The sequence below is a fragment of the Culex pipiens genome, chromosome 1 (assembly GCF_016801865.2).
Source record: "Culex pipiens pallens isolate TS chromosome 1, TS_CPP_V2, whole genome shotgun sequence".
Lineage (NCBI taxonomy): Eukaryota > Metazoa > Arthropoda > Insecta > Diptera > Culicidae > Culex > Culex pipiens.
Window position 1 is genome coordinate 65,759,369 of NC_068937.1, and position 26,282 is coordinate 65,785,650.

The window sequence follows — 26,282 nt, forward strand, 5'->3', positions numbered from 1 at the left end:
ACACTTTGAAAACGATATAAACGATGAAAAGCTTAGAAAGCTCTTATTATCCTATCTAATGAACCCTGTTAAATAAACCTGCGAAATCACGAAAAAATTAAGTCTACATTTAGGCGATTTTAGGAGCGCACGGGAAACAAAATGATTGTAGCCGGATGAATGTCCTATGTCACAAAGGTTTTTGCATAAACATTGGACAGTTATGCAAAAACGGACAGGGCAAAAGAAACCGAAAAGCTACGATATCTTACATATTCAAGGAAACACTACAAAATGAGTATAAGTCGAGCCACAAAATATATGCGCCAGCATTCTCGCGCCAGTATTCGAAGCTCAACTTGACAACTTGTCGACTTGGCGACGAAGCGTCGAAAATCGATGCAGTGTGATTTTTTGTCGATTTTTCCGATTAAAATTCATGCTGAATCGACATATTTACGAAAATGGAAATGACGTCCTGCCTTAAGGCTGATACGCAGATGGGAAGGAACGCAAAACTCCATACAAAAAAACGCCCAAGAAACGGTCAAGGAAAGGGTCACGAAAAGATTTTTCTTAAGTGGTACGCAGCTGAAAAGTAACAGAAACGGAAAGATTGCGTTTGACGTTTCTTCGCGCGGTGCTTGTTTATAATATGTTTTGATGAAAAAATCAAAGAATTGTAATTTTTCTTTTTGAATGCGACTGATAATTACAAACGTTTTAATAATTTTGTATTGGAGATAATAATATTTAAAATTCCCGCCGAATCTCAAAAAGCAGAATATTGAAACTAAAAGGAAAGATTTAGTTTCGGTCGAAATGGAGTAAAAAAAGAAGTTGTCTTTATAGATGTCGGCCATCGTGTCACCAACAATTTATTGCTAGTACCAACCAGCTACCTCTGGATTATGAGTCCCCTGCACTGTCCGATTTATCCACACTCGCGGGACCAAAATGAAGTAAATCAGAGTGAAATTAAACTTGACAATAATCATACAAATATATATGTTCTTACTGAAAATACAATAATAATCTGAAATTTTGAAATCCAACCAAACAACAAATTCAAAAATGTGAAAAAAACAAACATTTCAGAAATTTAAATAACATTTTAAATACATAATAATAATAAAGAAAATTTCAACAAAAATCTGAAATTTGGAAAATCAAAATTGAAAATATGCAGAATTGAATAATAATTTTAATTTTTAACGTTTTTATAAATTCCATAGATCAAAAATGTTAAAATTCGAAACGAATGTACAAGTCGAAATTCCAAAAGTTTTAAAAATCGGAAATATAGAAATTCGTAAATACAAATTTACAAAAACCTCGAAATTATAACAATCAATAACAATAACTTCTTCCAAAATTAAAAAATGTAGAATGAAAATTTAGGAATAATTGAAAAAAAATAAGAAATTCAAAAAATGTAAAAATTTAGGAATAAAAAAAATTTAAAATTTAAGAATTTAGGAATTTAGGAATTTAGGAATTTAGGAATTTAGGAATTTAGGATTTTAGGAATTTAGGAATTTAGGAATTTAGGAATTTAGGAATTTAGGAATTTAGGAATTTAGGAATTTAAGAATTTAAGAATTTAAGAATTTAAGAATTTAAGAATTTAAGAATTTAAGAATTTAAGAATTTAAGAATTTAAGAATGTAAGAATGTAAGAATTTAAGAATTTAAGAATTTAAGAATTTAAGGATTTAAAAATTTTATAATTCCAGAAAAAAATTAAACAATTGTACCAGCCGTATTTTATAACTTCAACATTTCCTAACTTCCTAATTTCCTAGTTTCCGAATTTCCTTATTTCCTAATTTCCTAACTTCGTAACTTCCTAACATCCTAATTTCCTTACATATTAATTTTCTAATTTCTTAATTTCCTTGTTTCATAATTTCATGATTTTCTTATTTTCTTTATTTTACTAATTTGCTAATATCATAATTTCCAAATTTCCTAATTCCCTTGTTTCCTAATTTCCTAATTTTTTAATTTCCTTATTTCATAATTACATAGTTTTTTAATTTCCTTATTTCATAATTACATATTTTTTTAATTTCAGTTTTTCTTGTTTTAGAATTTAAGAATTTCTAAATTTGCTTTTATTTATTGATTTCTTTATTTTGTTCATAATTGTTGTTATAAGTTTTAGAATAAACATTTTTAATCTATTTAATTTAAAGTTTTGAATATTTTTAATCTTTTTATTTTTTCCTCGAAAGAACCTCAAGCGCGCACACCGTCAATCGCGCTCATACCGAACTGTCAACTTTTCTTGGGGGGGTCACGAAAAGAACACGCAACATTTCTTGACCGCGTTCCTTCCGATCAGCATACCGTACTTTAAAGTAAAACCTATACCTTTCTTTAGTAAGAAAAGCAAAAAGTAAATCGTTCTAAAAATTGATCGGGATTGCCGATCGATGTCGATGATCGATGTTGTTTCAGATGCTCACTCATGGTCTGTACTATGAATGTAGCAAGAAATTTCGAATAAAATCAGAAATGAAAAATGTTGGCGAAGGTCACCAGGAGGGCTTTTACCTTTTTTTAGGGATTTTTTTTCTTATGGTAGGTTAATCAAACGGCTCTAACTCCAGAACCATATTATGAATCTGGATGAAAATTTGGGAGGCTGTAGGGCTCGAAAAATGCACTGCATTTTTGATATAAATAAAAGATATGAAAATGAAAAAAATTGACCATATTTTCTTTTGAAAACTGTGTATTTTGTTGAAAAGTCTGGCCGCATCCGAAAACAGATGGATATTTCGAAAGTTGCGCGACAACTCGCCCAGGTTCAGCACACTAGCTTTCATCTGCATTTAGAAGAATCGAAATCGGATATATGGGAGCTGAGAACGGCGCGACACAAAATTTTGCAAAATTTTACCACATACGAACATTACTCGACCTCCACGGAATTTATTTTCTCAAAATTCGAGGGTTGGAGATAGACGAGTTCTGTCAAGGTGAATCGATAGAGCGTCGAAAATCGATGCAGTGTGATTTTTTGTCGATTTTTCCGATTAAAATTAATGCTGAATCGACATATTTACGAAGATGGAAATGACGTCCTGCCTTAAAGTAAAACCTATACCTTTCTTTAGTAAGAAAGGCAAAATCTAAAAAATAAACTTTCCTACTCATGAAAAATATTTCCCCTGAAACTCTACAAAGTAATTTGTAGCAATTTCGAGTAATTAACATGTTTTGGTATTCATGCAACTGGTTAATGTTTGGTTAAGGCAATGTTTATTCATAAAAATCTAATTACCCTTAATAATCTCAAACCTGCAAAAATTTCGGTTGTATCAGCTAAATCCAAGCTAAATCAGAGCAGACGGCTGATATTTGTACACACAAATTTTGTAATAATCTATTTATTCTACACAGAAAAAAAATGTAAATTTACTCAACACTGAAACCATGTTTTGAACGTAAACATGGTCAATGTAAATTAGTTTCAATTCAGGTTTTATTGGCGGATAATCATGATACAATTAGTTCCTTTAAGTACATAACAGAGTTTTGGGGTTCCTTTCAGCTGTGAGTTATTTCATAGTTCATTTGGAAACTCTAATTGCTTTTAATTAAGGATTTAACAAAAGATAGAAAAAATTAAAAAAAAACTATCTGCACAATGTAAATTAGAAATTCAACTTAAAACGGTGTTTAGCATTTAATCAACCTTCATGTAAAATCAGATTCAATGTAAACTATGAATCGCATGTAAATACAACTTTTTGTTTTGGCAAATCAAGAATTATAAAATATAAAGAGCATGTAAATGAACTTTTGATGTACATTTTTCAAAATGTAAACTTAAACAGCATTGAAATTTAAATTTTATGCTTGCATTGCGAATGACAGCTCAAGCACAAACAAATCAGTTTAATGTATGGTGCGCAGTGGGGTGTTATTGTTTTCACTTCAAATGCTGGATTTTAACAGAAACCCCAATAATTCAGGTTTGTTGCAAGAATGTTTACAAAAGTAAACAAACAATAATCTGAGTATTTTTTTTTCCTGGCTCTCCAGGGTTCGCAAGGACTGCATCTATTGTTGTTTATTTTTTCGTCGTCAGAACGATCTGCACCAAATCAATCGTTCTGGAAGATGCACCAAGGAAGAACTAGACTTGTTATGCTGGGCCCGGACTCTAGCGGCCTGTAAGACCCGGATCTGTACCTGTAGCAAGTTTTAAAGCTGAAGTTAACCAAGTTTCCGGCATTACATTCGAGCACCCAACACTGCCGTACATTTGAAAGGTTTCAAGTGGTAGCATCCTCCTGGCAGCGGGTTCATAGGCCGGATCTTTAACGGCGGTCATGCCGCTGGAGCTTCCGACATTTTTTAGATACTTCAGCACGATGTCAAAGGTTGGCCAGCGGCCCGGTAAACTGTTTTTGTTTTGATTAGAGAACCGATGTACAGAGCTTGGAGGCCAAGATGAGCTAACCAATGTGTTCTTTCGTACTGTTGAATGGCCGGATACGAGTTTGCTCCAATAATCTATCGCCAGATGCCCGCAGTGGGAATGTCCACGACCGACAACAGATTCCTACCCTGTAAGGCAGCGCTCGAGACGATTTTTGGTTTTTGAGCACTTCTTCTCAATGTTTATTATTATTTTTATTCTATTTTTGGAGAGAAAAAAACGGAGCGACGGCGTCGAATACCCATATTTACACATAGAATTTTAGAGCGCCCGCGGGATTCGAACCGGCGACCTCTGTATTGTGAGTCCAGTGCGCGGTCCGATTTATCCACACGTGCGGGACGAGAATCGGAATAAATTTTCAATAAGGCGAAACGTTGGATGTGAGCAATTAGCCTACCCCACTCACACTCAATGTGAACTGTCACTAGTGCAAAATGGAAAGACTGTTTGTTTACATTCAAGGTTTCCACCTATTGAAAAGTTATTACGGAAAATATCAAAAGTGTCGGAGTTTACTTACACGGTTATGTCAAAACCAAAAGTTCGTATAAATACTTACTCCAACCAAATCCGTTTCATCGACAATTAGAGTCAGAATTTGGTCAGAATTTTCAAATTAATCGAAAATATTTTTGAACATAGCATATTTTCCACGATTCTTTCCTTTTGTTAAGCAAAACTTCTTGAAAGGACGTGCAAACTATCCCTTTATTCTTCTTCTGTCCACATATACATTATTTTTTGGCGAAGTCTTTTTTATACACTGAAAACCTAACCATGGTAGTTTTTTTTTTTTTGGGAGGGTGATCCAGCCGCACATCGTTGATGTCGAAACCTCTAAATTGGGCCCTCGTCCTGTCACGTCCGTCAGTAGTCTTGTCGTACATTACAACTAGAACCAGATCTGCCAATGAATTAGTACACTTCGACCAAATAAACACTGACGCTGCACACTGGGAAAAAAGGGACCCGTAGCCCCATGAATTAGATGCCGCTGAAATTTTAACTTGGAAATATATGTTTATTATGTAAAAAAATCCGGGGAATCGAATGGTGATGGTTTCGTCTGCCGGAGATAATGGGAAAGGGTCCATTTTGCCCAAATATCCCCTAAAATGCAACCTTTTTATATTATATGCTACATTACTTTATGTAAAAAACCATGACAAATCGATTGGTGAAGGTTTCACGTGCCGGAGACACCGAGAAAGGTCTCATTTTGCCCCAATTAACCCTATATTCGATTTTTTCATGTAATTTGCTCCACATCGTAAAGTGCCGCAGTTTTTCAGACTTCAAAATAAGTGAACTTTATGTAAAAAACCATGACAAATCGATTGGTGAAGGTTTCACGTGCCGGAGACACCGAGAAAGGTCTCATGTTGCCCCAATTAACCCTATATTCGATTTTTTCATGTAATTTGCTCCACATCGTAAAGTGCCGCAGTTTTTCAGACTTCAAAATAAGTGAACTTTATGTAAAAAACTATGACAAATCGATTGGTGAAGGTTTCACGTGCCGGAGACACCGAGAAAGGTCTCATTTTGCCCCAATTAACCCTATATTCGATTTTTTCATGTAATTTGCTCCACATCGTAAAGTGCCGCAGTTTTTCAGACTTCAAAATAAGTGAACTTTATGTAAAAAACCATGACAAATCGATTGGTGAAGGTTTCACGTGCCGGAGACACCGAGAAAGGTCTCATGTTGCCCCAATTAACCCTATATTCGATTTTTTCATGTAATTTGCTCCACATCGTAAAGTGCCGCAGTTTTTCAGACTTCAAAATAAGTGAACTTTATGTAAAAAACTATGACAAATCGATTGGTGAAGGTTTCACGTGCCGGAGACAACGAGAAAGGTCTCATTTTGCCCCAATTAACCCTATATTCGATTTTTTCATGTAATTTGCTTTACATCGTAAAGTGCCGCAGTTTTTTAGACTTCAAAATAAGTGAACTTTATGTAAAAAACCATGACAAATCGATTGGTGAAGGTTTCACGTGCCGGAGACACCGAGAAAGGTCTCATTTTGCCCCAATTAACCCTATATTCGATTTTTCATGTAATTTGCTCCACATCGTAAAGTGCCGCAGTTTTTCAGACTTCAAAATAAGTGAACTTTATGTAAAAAACCATGACAAATCGATTGGTGAAGGTTTCGCGTGCCGGAGACACCGAGAAAGGTCTCATGTTGCCCCAATTAACCCTATATTCGAATTTTTCATGTAATTTGCTTCACATCGTAAAGTGCTGCAGTTTTCCAGACTTCAAAATAAGTGAACTTTATGTAAAAAACCATGACAAATCGATCGGTGAAGGTTTCACGTGTCGGAGACACCGAGAAAGGTCTTATTTTGCCTCAATTAACCCTATATTCAATTTTTCATGTAATTTGCTCCACATCGTAAAGTGCCGCAGTTTTTCAGACTTCAAAATAAGTGAAATTTTTGTAAAAAACCATGACAAATCGATTGGTGAAGGTTTCGCGTGCCGGAGACACCGGGAAAGGTCTAATTTTGCCCCAAATAACCCTATATTCGATTTTTTAATCTAATTTGCAAGTGTTATGTAGTTTGAAAAAATCACTTATTCTAAAAATATTAAACATTGCAGCCTTACCCGTTGTGCTTCTATGATGAGCAACCAGGCGAGCATACACACGAACGTTACAAACAAGCTCGGACTCACCTCGCTCGTAAAACGACTCCTGAAGCCAATTTATTGGACATAATGAGGCTATCGCTGACCTGGTCGGACCCGAAAATGTCCGATACCAACTTTCGTTCGAACACCATCGATTTCTTTATTGATGAATAATGTTAGGAAATGCACATTTTTCCATATAAGGGACATTTGGGGCAAACGGACCTATTTCTGGTGTCTCCGGTGCATAAAAACTTTCACCAATCGATTTGTCATGGTTTTTTACATAAAGTTCACTTATTTTGAAGTCTAAAAAACTGCGGCACTTTACGATGTGGAGCAAATTACATGAAAAAATCGAATATACGGATAATTGGGGCAAAATGGACCCTTTCCCATTATCTCCGGCACGTGAAACCTTCACCAATCGATTTGTCATGGTTTTTTACATAAAGTTCACTTATTTTGAAGTCTGGAAAACTGCGGCATTTTATGATGTGGAGCAAATTACAAGAAAAATCGAATATAGGGTTAATTGAGGCAAAATAAGACCTTTCTCGGTGTCTCCGGCACATGAAACCTTCACCAATCGATTTGTCATAGTTTTTTACATAAAGTTCACTTATTTTGAAGTCTAAAAACCTGCGGTATTTCTCGTAATGTAGCATATAATATAAAAAGGTTGCATTTTAGGGGATATTTGGGCAAAATGGACCCTTTCCCATTATCTCCGGCAGACGAAACCATCACCATTCGATTCCCCGGATTTTTTTTACATAATAAACATATATTTCCAAGTTAAAATTTCAGCGGCATCTAATTCATGGGGCTACGGGTCCCTTTTTTCCCAGTGTGCATCGCCTGGTCCGTATTCATAAGCCTGATAAACAAATTGCTAGCTTGGGACGAACGGATTGCGAGAGCGAGAACGCGAACGAAAATGCGAGCGCGAGCGAGAAGAGAAAAGTACTACAAGTTCTCTCCCTCGTTCGCGAGCGAGAAATGCTTTCCTTCTTCTCGCTCGAATTCCAACACTGAAAATAAGATATTCGTACCGAAGTTTCTCAAGCGAAACTGGAAAATTTCAGTTTGATACCGAAAAAAGTATTCAGCAAATGTTGACTTAGCATGATGAATTTCTGCGATCAATCCATGAAACTGATCCACATTTAAGTTCTATGTTGGTTAGTACAAAACATCATAAGAGTACCTTTAACATATCCTGAAGCCGTCAGAAACTCTATAATCAAATGAATTTTGATGAACAAGAACATTAGGATTAGTTAGAATATGTTTTGTATTTTATCGATTTACTTCATAATTAATATTTTGAATAAAATTAATTTTTGTTATTTGTTATTTGATTTCACAATTAAAATTTTCGCAATTTATGCCCGTAAGGGTGGAGGGGGGGGGGGGGGTCTCAAGTTATATGGCATGGACTCACAAAAAGAAACACACAGCAGTAAATAATAAATATTTGACTAAAAATGAATTTATTACGCTTAAAAAAATTTTGTTGGAGGGGAGGAGGGGAGGGGGGGGGGTGAAAAAAAGAGGAGGGAGGGGTTGTGTCCTTAAAGTGGGGATGTATTAGCTTATCCATAATTTAATAATATAAACTTGCAATACAATATATACGCAATTCTGTTGCACTTGCAAATGTATGAAAAGACTACACACAAAAAAATATTACGGTAATGACAAAAGTAACTTACTTTCGAATTAAAAAGTTGTTAAAATTTGCTACATTAATATTTTTTTTTCTTGTTTTGAAAATGAAAACATTTACTGCTACAGTTTTTGAAAATCTCGTTGCTCACTGATTTAAAAGTTTTTCCTTTTAACTCGACTGTAAAATTTCTTTCATTTTGACGTTCTCGTGTAACCGTGTACGCCTAAGTCGCAAATGTAAACAAACACTTTGGTGGGTCCGGTGGTGCTGGTGTGTCTAGGACGCAAAGCAAAGCCGACCGCGGAAGCAGCCAGGACTCGGACGCGGAAACCTTCGTGAGCCAAACAGCAGCAGCGGAACGCCTTCGAAGAAGGGTGGTGCAGGAGCGGGACGAGGTCGAGTGCTCGAAAAGGACAAGGCCAGCTTCTTGCAGGAACTGCAGCTGTTCCTCGGCCGGAATGCGTAAGAAGGAAGCTTGGGTGTTTTGGGGGGTTTGTGATTGATTTTGTTTGTTTTTGTAGGATGAGAGGTAGGAATGTGGATTCGCACCGGTTGTATTCGGTGGTGGTGGCCCGGGATTGGTGATTGAAGGTCAATTCCCGCGAGGACTGGGGCGAGATCATCGAGGAGATGGCGCTGCCGAAGCGTTGCGTGAACAACGAGATTGCGTTGAAGAAGATTAACTTCCGGTTTTTGGACAAGTACGCGAAAGTTTATTTTCACGATGGGCCTCCGACGAAAAGCTACAAAATCGGAGGTGGTCAGCGCAGATGTTGCACTCGGTGCCGGTTTACAGCACCGGTGAGTATTGAGAATGTGTGCAGTGGCTAGCCAACTTCACTTACTTTCCATCTCTTTTAGCAACATCCCGCCCACAAACACTCACCTCGCGACGGCGCAGCTTCAGCCGAATGAACCTGGACAGTGAGCCAAAAAAAAAAATCTGTGTCATTCCCAAAGTAGGATTACGTGCTCAAAACCGAATTCCGTTCCGAGGGCCTCATCAACTCCATGTTCCGGATGCGCTTCCAGGATCGGGAACTCCCCGTTCAGGCACTTTACTTTCCAGCCGGAAAACGTCGACCACCCTTCCCGAATCAACGGCCAGCTCCTCCAAGACTATCCTGATTGAGGCCGGAAACGTGACCATCGTGTTACACTGCTGTCGCGCGTCGAAACCTTCATCCGGAACCGTCCTGGGGTATTCGGAAGTGACCGGTGGCGTACCGTATGAATCGGTACAGCTTGGACTCGGATATTGGCCTACCTTGAGCAGAAGCTAGTGGAGAAGCGTTAAATACAATAAAAAATGTTTTTTTTAACATACAGTTTAATTTTTTTAAATAAATGTAAAAAACCAAGCACATTTTTCTGAAATTATCCCTGTAGTGCTAAATGTTGTGTATTCTTGCCATAAAAGGTTTCTTTTCCAATTAAAAGTAAAATACTTTTACCAATACAACGATTTTGTTCCATAAATGCATAGTAGTATCAAAAACTTCCCAACTTTTAAATGGAAAAGTTTGAACTTTCTACGAATATTCACCAACGCGAACTTTTAATCCAACGAACGATCTTTTTAAATTTAGAGTAATTTTTCTTTGTGTGATATTAATAATAAACAATCAACTATTGAAAAACATGAAAAGTCATAAAAATGGACGTATATCATTTCAATACCATACAATTACCCAAATTTGTATGAAAAAAACATTTAAAAAGCAAAAAAATAATTTGGCCGCCTGTTTGTATGGAGATGGCCCATAGTGCGTTGCGCGTACTTACACTGAGCAAAAATCCCACGGCTTATCGAAGTGTTCTACACATGATCTGACCCTGCTGTACAGAGCACTCAAATATCAATCGCAAAACACTTGAATTTTGGGCACCAAAATATACTGTCAATTCAATAGCAAAACACTTGAATTTGACGTGTTGCGTCACATGAAATACTATATTATATTTATTGGTTTTAAATAGCTTTTCTTTCTATAATCAATGCAAATGCAAATAAAGAAGATGTTGCGCAATTATTTTTTTTTGGCTGCTTTTATTTTCTAACTTCAAGAACAACTTGGTGTGTAAAAATTTTGTAATTTTTTTCATCCGGGTGTCCCGCCACCAACACTGCTTCCTGGGAGGTTCCTCAGCGTCGGCGAGTGAAGCACCGGTGCCGGCGGAGATGGAGGCCACTGGAGAATCTTCTTGTTGATGCGGAATTCTCTTTGGTGGAACCGCGGTGATTCGATCGACTCGAACTGTGCCTTGACCATCCGAATGACATAGCTTGGCCCCTGCATCCGAATCTTGCTTCTCACTGGCACCACTTCCTGGTACGGCATCTGCAGCTCTTTCGCATCCTTCCTGTGAATCATACAAAATAAATCCAAAAATCAAAACAAAACCCCACAACCAAAATTCTCTCCCAACTCACCAATTAGTCTGGAAAGGAACTTCATCACAAAAGTTGGCTTCTATACGGGAATCCAGGAGACCAAGCCCTACCGCTGGCTATACGGAGCCCGAGCCCGAGGACGTAGTCTTGTATGGCGATGCTCATCTTCACGGTCACAAACCAATTTACTGGACTGGAACATGGCGGCAGCGAACTCACGCGGTCTGCGAAAAACGAACACACCGGACGGCCAAAACTTTCAAATGAGGAAACAAAGCAAAGTCTCATGAAGCTGTCGCGTACCTGCATTTCAAATCAAAACAAGATCAATTTCAAGTGTTTTCCTCACCACTTTGAATAGTTCAACACAGTGGGGCAAATTCATGAGCAAAACACTTGTAATTTTTGTGCCACCCGAATGAAAATAAGGTGTCAAAAAATACCAAAAAGTCAATCGCCAAAACACTTGAATTTAATAATGGATTGGATTGAAATTGAAACACAAACGAATTAGATCTAAGATGCGGCTTAATTGAATCATTCAAGTGTTTGGGCACTTGGAAAAAAGGGTGGCGTATTTTCAGTGTAACGAACTTCCGCTGGACCGACTCCACGCGTTGAATCGCGTTCTGGTAGAAGGGAGCCCAAACAATACAACAGTACTCCAAAGTAGAGCGGACCAACGAACAATAAAGAGCTTTGAGACAGCCTAAATCCCGGAAGTTTTTAGCTATCCTAAAGATGAAGCCATGAGTTTTGGAAGCCTTGGAGACTGTATACGTAATGTGGTCAGCAAACGTCATTTTGCTATCCAGCATCACACCTAAATCTTTTACACAGGAGGTCCTAGGTATGGTGGTGTTTGAAAGTGTGTAGTGAAAAGAAATTGTGTTGCGTTTGCGTGTGAAAGAGATAACCGAGCACTTGGAAGCGTTCATAACCATCCTGTTTTCGGAGCACCAGTTGGCGAACCGGTCGAGCTGCTCCTGAAGAAACTGGCAGTCGGCATCATTCTCGACAACGGTGAACAGCTTGATGTCATCCGCATACGACAGTTTGTGACAGCCAAAAAGATGATGCACGTCGTTCATGTAGAGGAGGAAGATCAGAGGGCCCAGATGGCTTCCTTGCGGAATGCCTGAAAAAAACAGAGAAAGCAGCGGAAATCACGTCACCGATTTTAACGCTCATTTCACGACCAGTGTGATAGGAGCGTAGCCAATCGAGCATGGGCCCTCCAAAGCCTAGGCGTTCCAGTTTCGCAACGGCAATGCGGTGGTTCAGCTTGTCGGAAGCCGCTGAAAGGTCCGTATAGATGGCATCGATCTGCTTCCGTTGCTGCATGGTTCGAAGAATGAAGGACGAGTAGGAGACCAAGTTGGAGTTGGTGGAACGTTTCGCCATGAAGCCGTGCTGTTCCAGGGCGACATAGTCACAGCAGTTGAACTTAATGAAATCCAGCACGATTACTTCGAACAGCTTGCTGACTGCGCAGAGGGCAGCAATTCTGCGATAGTTCCGGACATCACGTTTTGGGCCCTTCTTGTGGACTGGGAAAACAAAGGACTTCTTCCAGCAACACGGGAAAACTCCAGTAGCAAGCGAAGTGTTGAAGAGTTGAGCCAATGGTTCTCCGAGTGCATCGCAACACTTTTTAAGCATAAACGCGGGGATGCCGTCTGGGCCGCAGCTGGTAGAACCTTTGAGAGAGGCGCAGGCACGACGGATGGACTCGGAAGTGAGAGGGTGGTCTGCTTAATTTGATGTGTTATGTAAGGAGTTCTTTCATCACGGACGTAGATCATCCTTTCCGGCTCACTGACCTCTGCGGAAGCGGTCACCACGGGTTGAGGTTTCGGGATGAGACAACCACGTAACGCGCAGGATTCGGTAGTCGTCGATTTCCTCCATCTGCAAGTCGCTGATTCTCACACATAGTAGGTAGAATCAGCGCGGGCATGCATCGCACCCGATCCAGGTAATCTTTTTTGGCTTTCGCTTTCCGTTGGACCCGGGTGGCGCACCGCGGTCGCAGACATCGCAGATCTCGTCACTCGAGCGTTTCTTTGCCATGTCGAACTGGTGATAGTACTGCTACCGGACATTATTGGCTCTGGCGTTTCAAAACACACACACACACACACACACACACACACACACACACACACACACACACACACACACACACACACACACACACACTTATCACATCACCTCACTTTGCAGGAGGGAAAACAAATGTTCAAAAAACTTTGTCAAACGCTAGGCGGTACTTGCAAACACTGTAATTTTGTAGCAAACGGTTTTGTTTCGGCACTGGAAACTTTTTTCCGCACGTAAATCGTAAAAAACAGCGAGAATTTTGAATATCTTTTTCAGCGGCTTTGTTTTGGTTACAGCCGGCTGCCAGTGTTGCCGTGTTGAATTAGTTGAATATTTCATTAACAGCCTTGAGTTGAGGGCCGGTCATAGAACTATTTTGAAAAGCCGTCGCGGGCCGAAAGAAACAGCTTTACGGGCCGGACGTTGGGGAGGCCTGACTTATAGCGTGGGGACGACTCGTACTCTTGGGATGACTTAACGGCCTAACAACAACCAAGGCCGGGACCAAAGTTTTACTTCCCCATCCGATGGAAGGTTGGAGCAGATGGGAATCGAACCCATGATCTTCCGCTAACGGACAGCTTAACCATTTGGCCAAGCGCTGACTACTACCAGATAGATTCTGTTACGGTTACTTACCTACAAATCCATGGCACTGCAGCATTCTGAGAGGATACCAGATAAGAGGATACGGGCCAATCGGAAGTAAACATTTAGGACGATTTTCCAGAATTTCCGGGAAACGACTGCCTTTTCCCGCTGCAAATACAACAGCTTGGAATTCTGATATCATCTTGCTATGCTGAAGAAGAAATTTCGAATCGAAAGTAAATTATTGCATGTAAGTACAAAACGAAAATGAACACGATTGCAGAAAAATAACAATATCCAAAGCATATGGATTAGATAAGGTAAGGCGAGTTTTTCTGTGAAAAAATAAACGGAGAATCGCCACTACACTTTTTCGAGTTCGATTACACGAAAATAAGTTCAAGTACGATTACATACTTTCGTGTAACAGGGGTTGAACTGGAATGACTGGAATTCGTAGTGCTTTTGTTACTACTTGTTTGGCAGTTTGATGAACAAGTTTCGAAATCGTTGTTTGAAGAAAACATAATATGGGTATCAAACTTTAGGGTTTTTGATCTCGAACTAACATTAAAATTTAATATTTATAGGCTAGTATGCAGATCGGAAGGAAAGGGGTCAAGAAACAGCTTTACGAACAGCAGAACAAAGGAGAGGGAGCGATTTCTTGGGGCTTTTCTTTACCTCTCTGACTTGCTTGCGCTGCCGCTGCTGCCCATTTGATTTTTTTCTTGACCGGTTCCTTCCGAAGTGCGTATACCGCTTATTCAGGACGAAATGTTTCAAGCGAATTTAAAAAAATCGCTAAGTCCAAAATCACACTTTTGGGAGTTAGCTTAATACCCCGTTCGCACGGGCGAGTTATAACCGGTAATAAGACCAAAAGTGGTTATAACTCTTAAAACCGGCTATAACTCGGGTTTTGCCCATACAACGATCTGTCAAATAAAAACTGGTTATAAGAGTTATAACCAAGTTAAAACTGCTCGAAAATGGAACTCGACTCCATGAAAACTCATAGTAACCTATAGTAACCATCGAAAACATTTGCAAACAACCAACATTGACAGGAACAAAACAACTTTTTTTTGCTACTTCTTCGCTTCGCGTACTGGACGTCCCAATCCCACAGAGCGACAAAAATAACCGAGGTCTGGAACAAAAGGAGAACAGCTAATCACCGATGTTCGGCTTTGGCAAACAAACCGGAAGGAATCCAGGATTTTTTTTAAATTTTAATTGAAATAATACCAACAGAACATTTTTAATTTGCAGCATCCCCCCCTGACCGGATAGGACTTTGCCAACTGCAAATGTCTAGAACCTGAGCCGATAGACAGTTGGAGGTTTGCTGACGACAGCGAAGGTTTCGGGGTCCAAATGACTCCATGCAGGGTCGGCTCCGGAACCGACCTCCAACCTTCTCGTCCTGCTCTCACTGGTCTGGTGGTGGACGTTTAACTAGCCGGCGTCCCAGGGTCGTTGTGATTGCTGCTGCTGTCTTCGCTTACCCCGTGTGCCTGCCCCATCGCCCTCAAGAATGTTAACCGACTCTCGAGCTTCCACGTTCCCTATGTTTCGTGGAACTTCCCGGTTTCCGGATCAAGGTTATAGTTGTAGGGCAGGTCTTCGGTGTGGCTCGTGATTCCTGTACGGAGGATGCACAACTCAACAATGGCGGCTGGTCGCTGCTGGTCGACACGGTGCCCAGTGACCGTTTCTGGCCACAAGTGAGCCACCGGTGATGCTGGAGTATTCAAATCGCGGGGTTTTGGAGTTTCTGGATGACTCGGTTCACCCAGGCTCGTTGAGCTTCAGTTTACCGGACAAATGGCTGACCAAACCCGGGCTTCAACCTACGAGCTGCTGATCCGGCTAATCCTGGAAAACCCCGCTCATTTTCGTCATCAGTTTCTCCACCTTCAAACAACGGCCGTTTGCTGGTTTTTGTTCGTTCGTTTTCACCGGTCTACCTGTTTTCCAGCGTCGGCTTTTGTGACGGATGGCAAGGCTCCGCAGACCAAAATGGCGGCATCGTGAGGGCGGTTCCCATACCGAAACAGTGTCGCGGCGATGCTCAGGTGTGACAGATTGCGATCGGCGCTACGGAATACCACTCGGGGAATACCGCGGGTGTCGTTTACGGCGGACAAATGCGTCTTTGCCGGCCTATGCGCGAAGCGTATGAACACCAAAGGGTTCTGTGGGTACAATGGGGCGAAAATAGCGATGGCGGAGGCAGTTTGGACGGATCTCCAGATCGTCGGACGGCTTTCCTCCATGAAGGAGCGATCCATAACCTTCCCTTATGGACTCTGGACAACTACGCTAGTAATTCGTTCTGCCCGCCAGTCTTCTAAAGTGCTCCTTCTCGTAGCGCGACGCGAAACAAATGATCTCGGTAATCTTCCGATGGATTGGTTACAGCTATACAGTATACAATAACATTTATTTATTATGTTCATTACATAAGTACTTTAAATCTAAACAAAACTTTTTTAACACCACAGGTAGTGTTTGCGGCACCATTGGCAAAAAATCATTCGTTGATGTCGTTCTTGAATCATCCTTGACGGTGGCGCAGCGCACATACACGCAGCACTTTTCCGGTCCAGCTGCATTTAGATTTAGTACCACGTATCGACCATTTCCAAGATTGCGTCCAATACAATGGTGCGGAGGTTTGGGCGGTACCGCGCCACTAGGGAATCAGGCCGAGTCAGGCCAATGCAACATCTTAAAGTCTTCACATCAGAACCTGGAAGCGGCTCACGTGCCGTTTGATTATTCAAACGGAGATGATTAAGTCAAAAGATTTACGGATTTACTGAAAACAAAAACGCTTATTATGAGTTTACCAGATCCTTTAGCATATTATGCTTCACGTATGACCACGAACAAAGTAGAGCAGGCGCCATCCAAAAATTACGTAGTATTTCAGAGGAACGGGGGAGAAAAAAAGGAGGGGGGGGGGGGCAAACTCGTACGTGACGATTCATACAAAATGAGTATGTAGGGGGAAAAAGCTTAGGAGAGGGGTATAGAATTTTAAAAAATGCTACATCATTTGTGGACGACACTTAACGCATTGATCTCGGCCAGCCTAAGCACGCTAGCAACCATGAATGACGGAACGGAACGGCAGTCGTGTTATTGGCACTCAGGAGGTGCGCTTTCAACCTGTGTTTCATGTGTTTGAGCCTGATGAGCCAGCGTGGGACCTGCTGATGAAGGATCAGTTGAGTAGGAGTCTGCACCCAAGTGCTTATCGCTGATTTGCGTTTGCGATCAGTTCGGATTGTGCGTTTTACCGGGACATTATATGCAAACCAGGCAACGCCCTGTGGAAAAATCAACAGATCGAAGTGACGTAGTGCGAGGTCCAACTTAATCTTTTCATTCCCTGTTCTACCTTTTGCTCAATAAAGATCGCAAATGAGGTTGGTTCTAGTTAACATCATTGGAATCGGTTTCGGGTGGAACGGATTTTGTCCCAGTTTGACATGGTTATGGCTGAAAAAGTGCATCTTTCGTTGCTTTTTAGTTTTGGCTCGCTCGCATGAATGGCCTCAATCTTGTTGTCTTGCCTCGAAGGTTCTTCCGGCAGGGATTTAATACTAACGCATGGATGGCTGATTGGCGATTTCGTCACCACAGTTCCAACTATTAGGCAGGACGGATTTGCGAGTGAGAGCGGTTCGGGCCGTCTGGATGAGGTTGGGGCTTGGTGTGCACTGCGAAATCGGTGTAATGCAAAAATTCGTCTGAAGTTACAGGTGCAGGCCTTCCCGTTGGGCACCTAGGCAGTAAAAGGCCTCGGAATTTCTAGCAAGAATCCTGGTCACCAGAACTGTCTATTGTGTATAATGAGTACGTACAGGTTATTGTAGGGTCCGCCCCTCCGAGTGTGCTGCTCTTTGGCACAAGTTGTGGGGGAGAGGGAAAAGACGCGAGAGAGTTAGTCTGATGCGGACAGCGTATAGGAGCGGATGCAGCGACGAGCAGCCGCACGACGCGAGTGTTTCCGGGTGGACCGGATGTGTGTTCCAGGTTGGCCAGCGTACGGGCTTCGGTCAGAGGGCGGACGCGTGGTCGATCGGGAGCTATTACGAGCAGCGTCCGTTACGCTGGGACTCCACAGTTATCACCCTCACAGATTTTGAAGCGGTCGGGCTGTGGTCGTGTTTGTCATTGGAAATGGTTCAATTGTCGTGTGATTGTCCTCCCTAGTTCTTACAGTTGGCTGCAACCCTAGCTGCAACCGCTAGAACATTAGACCTACGGATGAAATAGAAATCGGTTCAGCGTGCTCTTATGCGTCAGCGAATATCAACTCACGCCACCACCATCCTGCCTATCAGCGTTCAATTAATTAGATTCTTGACCAGCGATGCGCTCGTGCTGCAATTGGATACTGGCGCCCCCGACAATGCTGTATCCGCATCTCCATCGAACCTATCCCGATCATCAAAGCCTCAATCCTTCTCAGAACTTTCCGAAATCCACACACTCCACGGCTTCAACTCCCTTCTTCGACAGAAACCCAGCAATACCGCAGTATTTGCCATGGCTTTAACCGCCTCCCTTTCTCATGCCTTTCCTTCTACGAGTGGATGGAACTGTGATGACGGAATCGCTGGGCAGCTTTCCCATGGTTTGTGTGGAGTTTCCGGCAGCTTCCGAGGTGGAGCACTGCAGGATCGAGGCCATGCATGCGTGCGAGTCGGGATTGGGGAGCAGCGGAGGATGCGCCTGTTCAGTAAATTTGGTTTTTCGAGTGTCGTCGGTTCGGCGGTGTCACACTTCAAAGACCTTGAGTCAGCAGGTCAACTCCAGCATTCCAAAAAATCATCAGCGGCACCTACGAAGGAACTTTGGCAAAATAATTGATTTCGTAGAAATAGCATAGCATAGCATAGCATAGCATAACGGGTCTGCACCACGCTGTAGGGGGTGCCACAATGGTCAATTCAATATTCTTAGACAATTTGATTGCTGCCCGGTACAACCAAGAATATCTAAGAACGTAAATTTCCACACTGTGCTCCAAGGCTACGCCCATACAGTCCCGTGGGGATTTGGGAGGGGATGTTTTTGTTGTTCACTAGTGGCAAAAGTGCAGGGAACCCATGCGACTTTTAAAAGTGAACGGAATATTTTTGGGAGGTTTGGAATGGGGGTTAGGGGAATTTCATCGGGCCGATGAAAATGGTTGAGTGCGTAATGTATTTAATGATTTGAATGTTTGTAAGTGTAAATGTGAGTCTGTAGTGTATTATCTAATAAGCATATAGTTTTGTAATAATGATAAATAATACATATAATAAATATAGTAAATAAATGAATATAATAAATACAATCAAGATGATTCCAGGAAGCTGTAAAAAAAAACAGTTATTTAAAATATAAATGCTGCAGATGGTTCCCATGCTGTTTTAGAAAGTTTCGTTAATTTAAGCAGTTTGATCATATATGGTATGAGGAGATGGTATATTACAGGAAAGGAATAGGATAAGGAATAATATGAACATTTAAATAATTCAAATAGTGAGTAGACAAATTTACATGTAGACATTTGATTTAAAATAATTCCAGGAAGCTGTAAAAAATGAAAATAATTTTAAAACTAATACTCCAGATGGAAACACAAATAAAACAACAAAGACACAAGAATCCTAAAACGCGGCTTCGCACCTTCCACGTAATTCGACATGAACACGATCACGAATACAGCACAAAAAGAACGCCACAAAAATCCATCTTCCCGGCGCTGCTGCTCACACGATAATGACGCGCAATAATATTCATTAGCACAATGACCCCCCTCACCGCATGCATGATATGAACACGATCACGAATACAGCACAAAAAGAACGCCACAAAAATCCATCTTCCCGGCGCTGCTGCTCACACGATAATGACGCGCAATAATATTCATTAGCACAATGACCCCCATCACCGCATGCATGATATGAACACGATCACGAATACAGCACAAAAAGAACGCCACAAAAATCCATCTTCTCGGCGCTGCTGCTCACACGATAATGACGCGCAATAATATTCATTAGCACAATGACCCCCCTCACCGCATGCATGATATGAACACGATCACGAATCAAATAATTGATTTCGTAGAAATATGAATAAAATAGCTTACTTTCCTGCTTACTCCCGGGAACAAATTTGCCTATTTGTCCAGCCTGCCCGCATAATCCGGACAGCATGGTCCTCGTTTTAATTTGAGCGGTGATGGCCAAGATCCGCGACCCAAAAAAAAACGAAAATACTTGACAACTCAAAATAAACGCATCACAGCCTGCTGTGATCTGTCAAAACAGTTAAAACCGTTAAAACCTCTCGCACCCGTGCGAACGGTTTGGTTTTAACTTGGTTATAACTTATAACCATTTCGTTAAAACCGGCTATAACTCGCCCGTGCGAACGGGCTATAACTGAACTTGTTTTTTGATGATTTTTACCATTTTTCGAGTTCGCGATTTCTAAACTCCCAAAAGTGCGATTTTCAGTAACCGTGTACATTTTATCTGTTCATCTGTGCTGGTTTTGCTTGGACATTTTTCATCTGGATGTTTTTGCGACTTCTGTAAGTATAACAGTTGTACTAGTTGTAGTTACTTAAAAATGTTTTATCATTTGAAAGTCGTGTTTAAATGTAATACGCAGTAACTGTATTAGTTTTGAAAACTAGTTCTAAGAATATAAAAAGTATTTTTCCTGTGATTTATTAAAAATTGTAGAAAAAAGGTTTTCCCTGACTAGATGTAAAGCTTACGCTAAAAAAATACCGTGTCCAAAAAAAAACAACAAAATTGGGAAATACAGTGGACTCTCTGGATGTTGATCTTCTCGATATCAATATTGCTCCAGCTGTAATCAATTTTTTCAACCCAAATTTTTGCTTACGGCACGTTATAAATTAAGGCTTCCTAACAGCTTACTCGGAGGTTTTTTTTTGTAATTTTTCCTTCTCGAGTCAAATCTAATGTTAGAATTTTCAATTAGAGAACCTAGAGCTCTAGGTTCTCTACTTTCAATTACATCAAAATTAACTAAATACAAATCATAGTTGAAAGGAACTCTAAAACTACTAGGTTATAAGAAATACGAGGTGGTTAATTGATTTTTTACTAATTAAATTGAAAATATAGCTAACTCTCCATTAAATTTCGAAAGTGATTCATCGGTGCTTGAAAGTTCTTCCAAGGTAGTTCAATGTTAGGCAAAGCTATTTTTTGCCTTTACGCATTCCCAGTCAACTCAATAAAAATTCTGAAAGAGAATTCATTTCAAATCGTTTACGTATACCGATTCAAACGCAACAGCCGGTTCCGTGCACATACCGGTTGTTTTTTTTGTGCCTAAATAGGGCATTTGAGTCCGTCCTTAAGACTAACTTTTGTGATGCATCCCCTGCATCCCTGTTTACTCTACACAGTTAGCCGGTTACTCATACTCGTATCCATTGATGGGGGTAACGATTTGGTTGTTGGCTGACCTGTACTTCTATCACATTCTGGTATGATACAGTTCTTTAAACTGATCATCATTTTGGGATACGGCGTACACAGAAATAAAAATTCGGAAATTTACATCATTTATGATGTACCAAAAGTGTACGTCTTTAATGGTGCGAATTTACATCAACTTCATTGTAAATTTAAATGCCTTCCGATGTGTTCGTGCGAAACAAAAACGCCATGAAAACATGTAAATTTCCGATGAAATCTACGTAAATTTACCAGAGCCAAAATTTTTTTTTGCTCCGCTGAATTTGCTGTACTTAAATGCTAATTCAATAGGAATGCTGTTTTGTTCGCATTTCGCATCCAGTGTAAGAACGGGCCTTGACCGATCTTATGCACTAGGTTCCCGACGAACACGCACTACCCTTACACCTACATCTCACCCTTGCTCTGAGTCAGTACGAGCAACACGCTAGAACACGCTTTGAGTGTTCGTGCCAGGCATGCACACCTTCTTTTCCGGTTACGCATTTCAACTCGGCCGGGGGTGGTACATTGCGTAGGGTTTGATGTAAGTACCCGCATAAACGAGAAGGGGAGATGGGGGTAAGACGGCCACCCTAAGGGAGAAGTCTAATAAAATTTACACAACAGATTATTTTGATCTCAAATTACGTACATATTGTTCTACTACTAGTCCATTATAGAAATGACATAAATTAGTTAGTCTAAAAACCTATTTTCAATTCTTTTCAGGAATTTTAAAAAAATAATTGAAATCGTATATACAGGGTTGTTACGGGAAAGTCGAAAAAAAATCCGCGCCAAATCCGCGCCGACCGAAACCTCAATCCGCAACATTCAAGAAATGTTATTTCCAAAGAAAAAAACTAATACAGAAAGTATTCGATAGAAAAACGAAACTCGTTTTATGTTTGAAGGAATGAAATCCAAAAAATCCTTTTAAAAAATACCTCAAGAGACTTCAAGAAAAGTGTCACAAAAAAAGTCCTTTCGCAAATCAGAGGGACACTACAATAACTTTGACCAATATAAACAAAATAGAAAATTATAAACCAATATAAACAAAATTAAAAAATCTAATAAATGAAATTTTACTTCAAAAATATAAGCTCAAAATCTAAAATTTCATATAATTTAATTTTAGATTTAAAAATTCAAAAAATTCAAAATCTATGAATTTTAATACAGATTGTATTTTAAATTCCTCACTAAAATTTCATTCCGAAACAAATTGCATTTGAAATATTTGAAATATTTTCTTCTAAGAATTTAAGAATTTAAAAATTTAAGAATTTAAGAGGTAGCTTGATCGGTGCACCAAAACCGAAGTTTGGTGTGACGGCGGTGTGGATCGGTGACACAAAACTGACATGGTTTCTGCGCCTACCACATGGGAGAAGTTTGGAACTCTTGATGCCTAGCAAGCCAACCGAACTCAACAGTTCTTAATGGTGTGGTTGACAAAGGCAGTGCATTAGTGTTTTAAAGGTTCTTGGTTCGAATCTCGACAGTTATTATTTTATTTTTTGAATGTTTTTTATTTGTTTAGAATAAATCGTTTGGAATAGAATTTCGTAGTGTCATGAAATATAAACTTTAACTTCTCGTGCATATAATCCTGAAATGAGGCATTTTCACTTAAACCTGCCTGCAAAATATGGAACGTTTTCTCTATTCCACTACAAAAATCCATTAAATTTTCTAACTCTTTGACCAAAGCGTCGCAGGTTCGAAGAAGTTACTTAAAAAATGTATATAATCAGTAATTTTGACAGCGAATATTGAAAAAAAAATCCTCAAAAATATTTGTACTCAGGATTGAACCAGGAACCTAGTGGTTAAAAGACGGAGACAACAACCGCCACGCCATCCCGAAGTTGTGAATGATGGTTGACAAACCTCAATCAAAACAATGTCGCCTCCGGTTTACTTGGATCAACCATATGTTGAGTTGCATCCTTGGTATACAGTTTGGGTGCACCGGTGGTGTACCAAGGTGCTTTCGGTACAGTTGCTATGGTGTGACAATAAACAGCTCGGTTTGGTTTCTAGAGTGACACGAAACCGCACCACACAAAAGAAATTACATATTCAGAGCCGGATATATTAAGAAATAAGTTAAGTGTAGTAATAATTCTATTTAAGAAATTCTCAACCATACATTTAAAAAATAATCTCTACATAATCTTCATCTTAATTTTTCGACGGTTCGTATTAAGAAAATACAAGCAAACATTTTCAGAAAAAAATCTATTAATAAGAAATTGAAATTGCACTCAATGGAAAAAAAACAAATTCTCGTAATTCTTGATAATATTTTTCTTATTAACTTGAAAGTAATTCTATCTTTTTATCTATTTATTTATCAAAATTGCCATCCGCGCGAAATCCGCGCCTGAACAAAATTAGTCAGCAAATCCGTGCCAAATCCGCGCGATCCGCGCCGTCCGTAACAACCCTGTATATATATGAAATACGCGGGGTAAGACGGCCACCCATGTGGGGTAAGACGGCCAATGCTATAAATTAACTTAATAACTTTGCTAAATCCACCCAAATTCCTACAAGGTTGGTTGAACAGACTTCTCTGAACATCATAACTATTTTGGTTGAAAAAATCAGGTTTCAAATGTGAAGAAAAATGCTGTTTAAAAATTTTCATATTTTGGCTCAGTGAATTTCATATTATTGCGACCACATTTTATGAAAAACTGTGATTTTTTACTACAAAACAAACACAATTGGATGCAAAATAATTAGTTTGTGTATTTTGATTAGAATAAGTAAATCAAAATTATGTAAACGGTATTAAATTAGCGATTTTTATGAAAAGTTTGATAGGATTTCATACTATTCAATGAGTTTTGCTATATCACAGTAAATAATGTTGTCGAAACGGTAGTTAACAGCATTTTGATTAAAAATGGATAGTTTTATTGAAAATGCTTTTCCTTATCTACAAATATGTCTTAATAGTCAAAACCGTCAAAAATATAACCTATATCAATTAAAATCTACAAATTACGGGTGGCCGTCTTACCCCCGGAGGAGGTGGCCGTCTTGCCCCCAAATAAATTATTTTTTTAAACAATTTTTGTAAATAGCTCATCGCATTTTCTAAACTTTTTCGAGGGACATAATCTAGGGAAAACTTCAATTTAACATGAAAAAATATTTGAAGACAGGAAAACATATTGTTATCTAACAAAAATGCCTAAGTTGTAATTCATGAAAATTACATCCAGTTTCAGGTTCAAAAATTATTTGTTTATTTTGAGCTATTTTTATACTATTTCAAACAATATTTTTGGAAAAGGTGACTCCATATGCATTATTTAGCATGAGGAACAGTATTGCTAAACATATTAGTATACTTAGTAAAACAGTGGGGTGGCCGTCTTACCCCGCCTGGCCGTCTTACCCCCAGCTCCCAAACCTTAAAAAAAACTTTGTGTTAAATGGTTTTCTCACCATTTCAGAGATCGTAACCACTATTTGAAAAATGGTAGGAAAACCTTAAAAATACCATATCGGAAATGGTACCAAACCATTTTTCATAAAGTTCGACCATCTGAAATGAGGGTGGTTAGTAACGGTAACCTTAAAAATCCTCGAACAACGTTTCGTCAAATTACCATTTGTGTAATGGTAAAAATAAAGTTAATTTTCGCGAAAAAGCGACGTTTTCCCACCGGTTTTTACTGTTTCAGAAATGGTTTTTAAATGGTATTTTAAGGTTGTTCGCACAATTTTTAACCTTGCTGCTACTATTTCAGAAATGGTGTGTAAATTGTATTTTAGGGGTTTTCTTGCTATTTTTACCGAGCGCTACTATTAGCATAGCATTGGTGTCTACCCGTAGCTGCTACTTCGTTATTGATCAGGACCCCCAATCATTGCTCCGTGGACCACAGATGAAAAGTAGGAACCAATCATCACCCCTTCGCAATTTTCAAAGGTCCCTATCGTGCTGATCAATACCGACGCCGGCCACGACCAGTGGTAAGACACGGGGAAGTGGATGGGAATGTTAGTCCGATACTTGAGTGATGGGACCGCCAAATCGACTGCGTCTCCGACAAAGTATCACATGAGTTTTGAGGGGTTAGTAAGATGGGTATGAGGTCAGGATTCACTGTGGTAGGTGATGCGACCATAATCAATTTGTTTATCGGTTGAGTTTTTAAAATCTTAGGCAGCCGGCTGCGGAAAGATACAATGTTAATTATTTAGAAAGTTTTTTAATCGAACGCGTGCCTTCCGAGCATTGGCGCTGTGGGAAGGACTTTTGATTTGCGAAAACTTATTAAATATTAAATGCAAAAATATAAAAATAAAAATATGCTAAATGCGTGGCAAACTCGACAGTAAACGTGGCAACCGATCGACCGATTTTTATTTATTTCGCGTCAAAAGATTAGTATTAAGCCATTGAGAAGAATGAGAAAATATTCAAAAAACAATGTAAAGTTGACTCAACCGCGCGCGGAAAAGAGATAAAACCGATGATTACAATTAGGATGACTGGATAATCAACAGAAACAAATGCGCCCGAATCGAAGCCGAACAAAAATAAACAACTTTTCGATCAGATCTAATCATATTGGAAGATAACGACAAACCGACGGTACGAAATGATAACGACGAAATTATTTAGCGGGTAGAACCGACCACGACGCGAACGTTTAACAGCACCGAATCTACTGGAATATTCTGAAAAAATACACGCTAGCACTGAAAAAACAAGCACACACACACACACACACACACACACACACACACAAAACAAAATACGCTCAACACCATGCTTGTTGAAAGGTATAATGTATTATTCTCAAGGCAAGCAATCGGATGCTGCGGATAAGACATTTCCCGTTTATTTCGTGTAATTTTAATTCAATGGTTTGATCTTAGACAGTCA

The 26,282-nt window shown here is 39.7% G+C and overlaps 1 protein-coding gene and 1 long non-coding RNA gene across 3 annotated transcripts in view; both read left to right on the forward strand.

Moving 5' to 3' along the window:
* The first annotated feature begins 8,466 nt into the window (after positions 1-8,466).
* LOC128092596 (uncharacterized) lies at positions 8,467-9,851 on the forward strand. The gene is made up of 2 exons (XR_008211913.1): positions 8,467-9,562; positions 9,623-9,851. It is a non-coding gene; the product is annotated as an uncharacterized LOC128092596 (long non-coding RNA).
* A 10,481-nt stretch (positions 9,852-20,332) lies between these two features.
* LOC120430848 (protein lifeguard 1-like) overlaps positions 20,333-26,282 on the forward strand; it is a 65,899-nt gene continuing 59,949 nt past the window's right edge. Inside the window, exon 1 of one of the 2 annotated variants that reach the window (XM_052706789.1) lies at positions 20,333-20,457. The gene's annotated coding sequence lies outside the window, so the exon portion shown is untranslated. Of the gene's footprint in view, positions 20,458-20,486; positions 20,527-26,282 lie in introns of those variants that run through there. The other variant, XM_052706790.1, reaches the window with a different exon arrangement.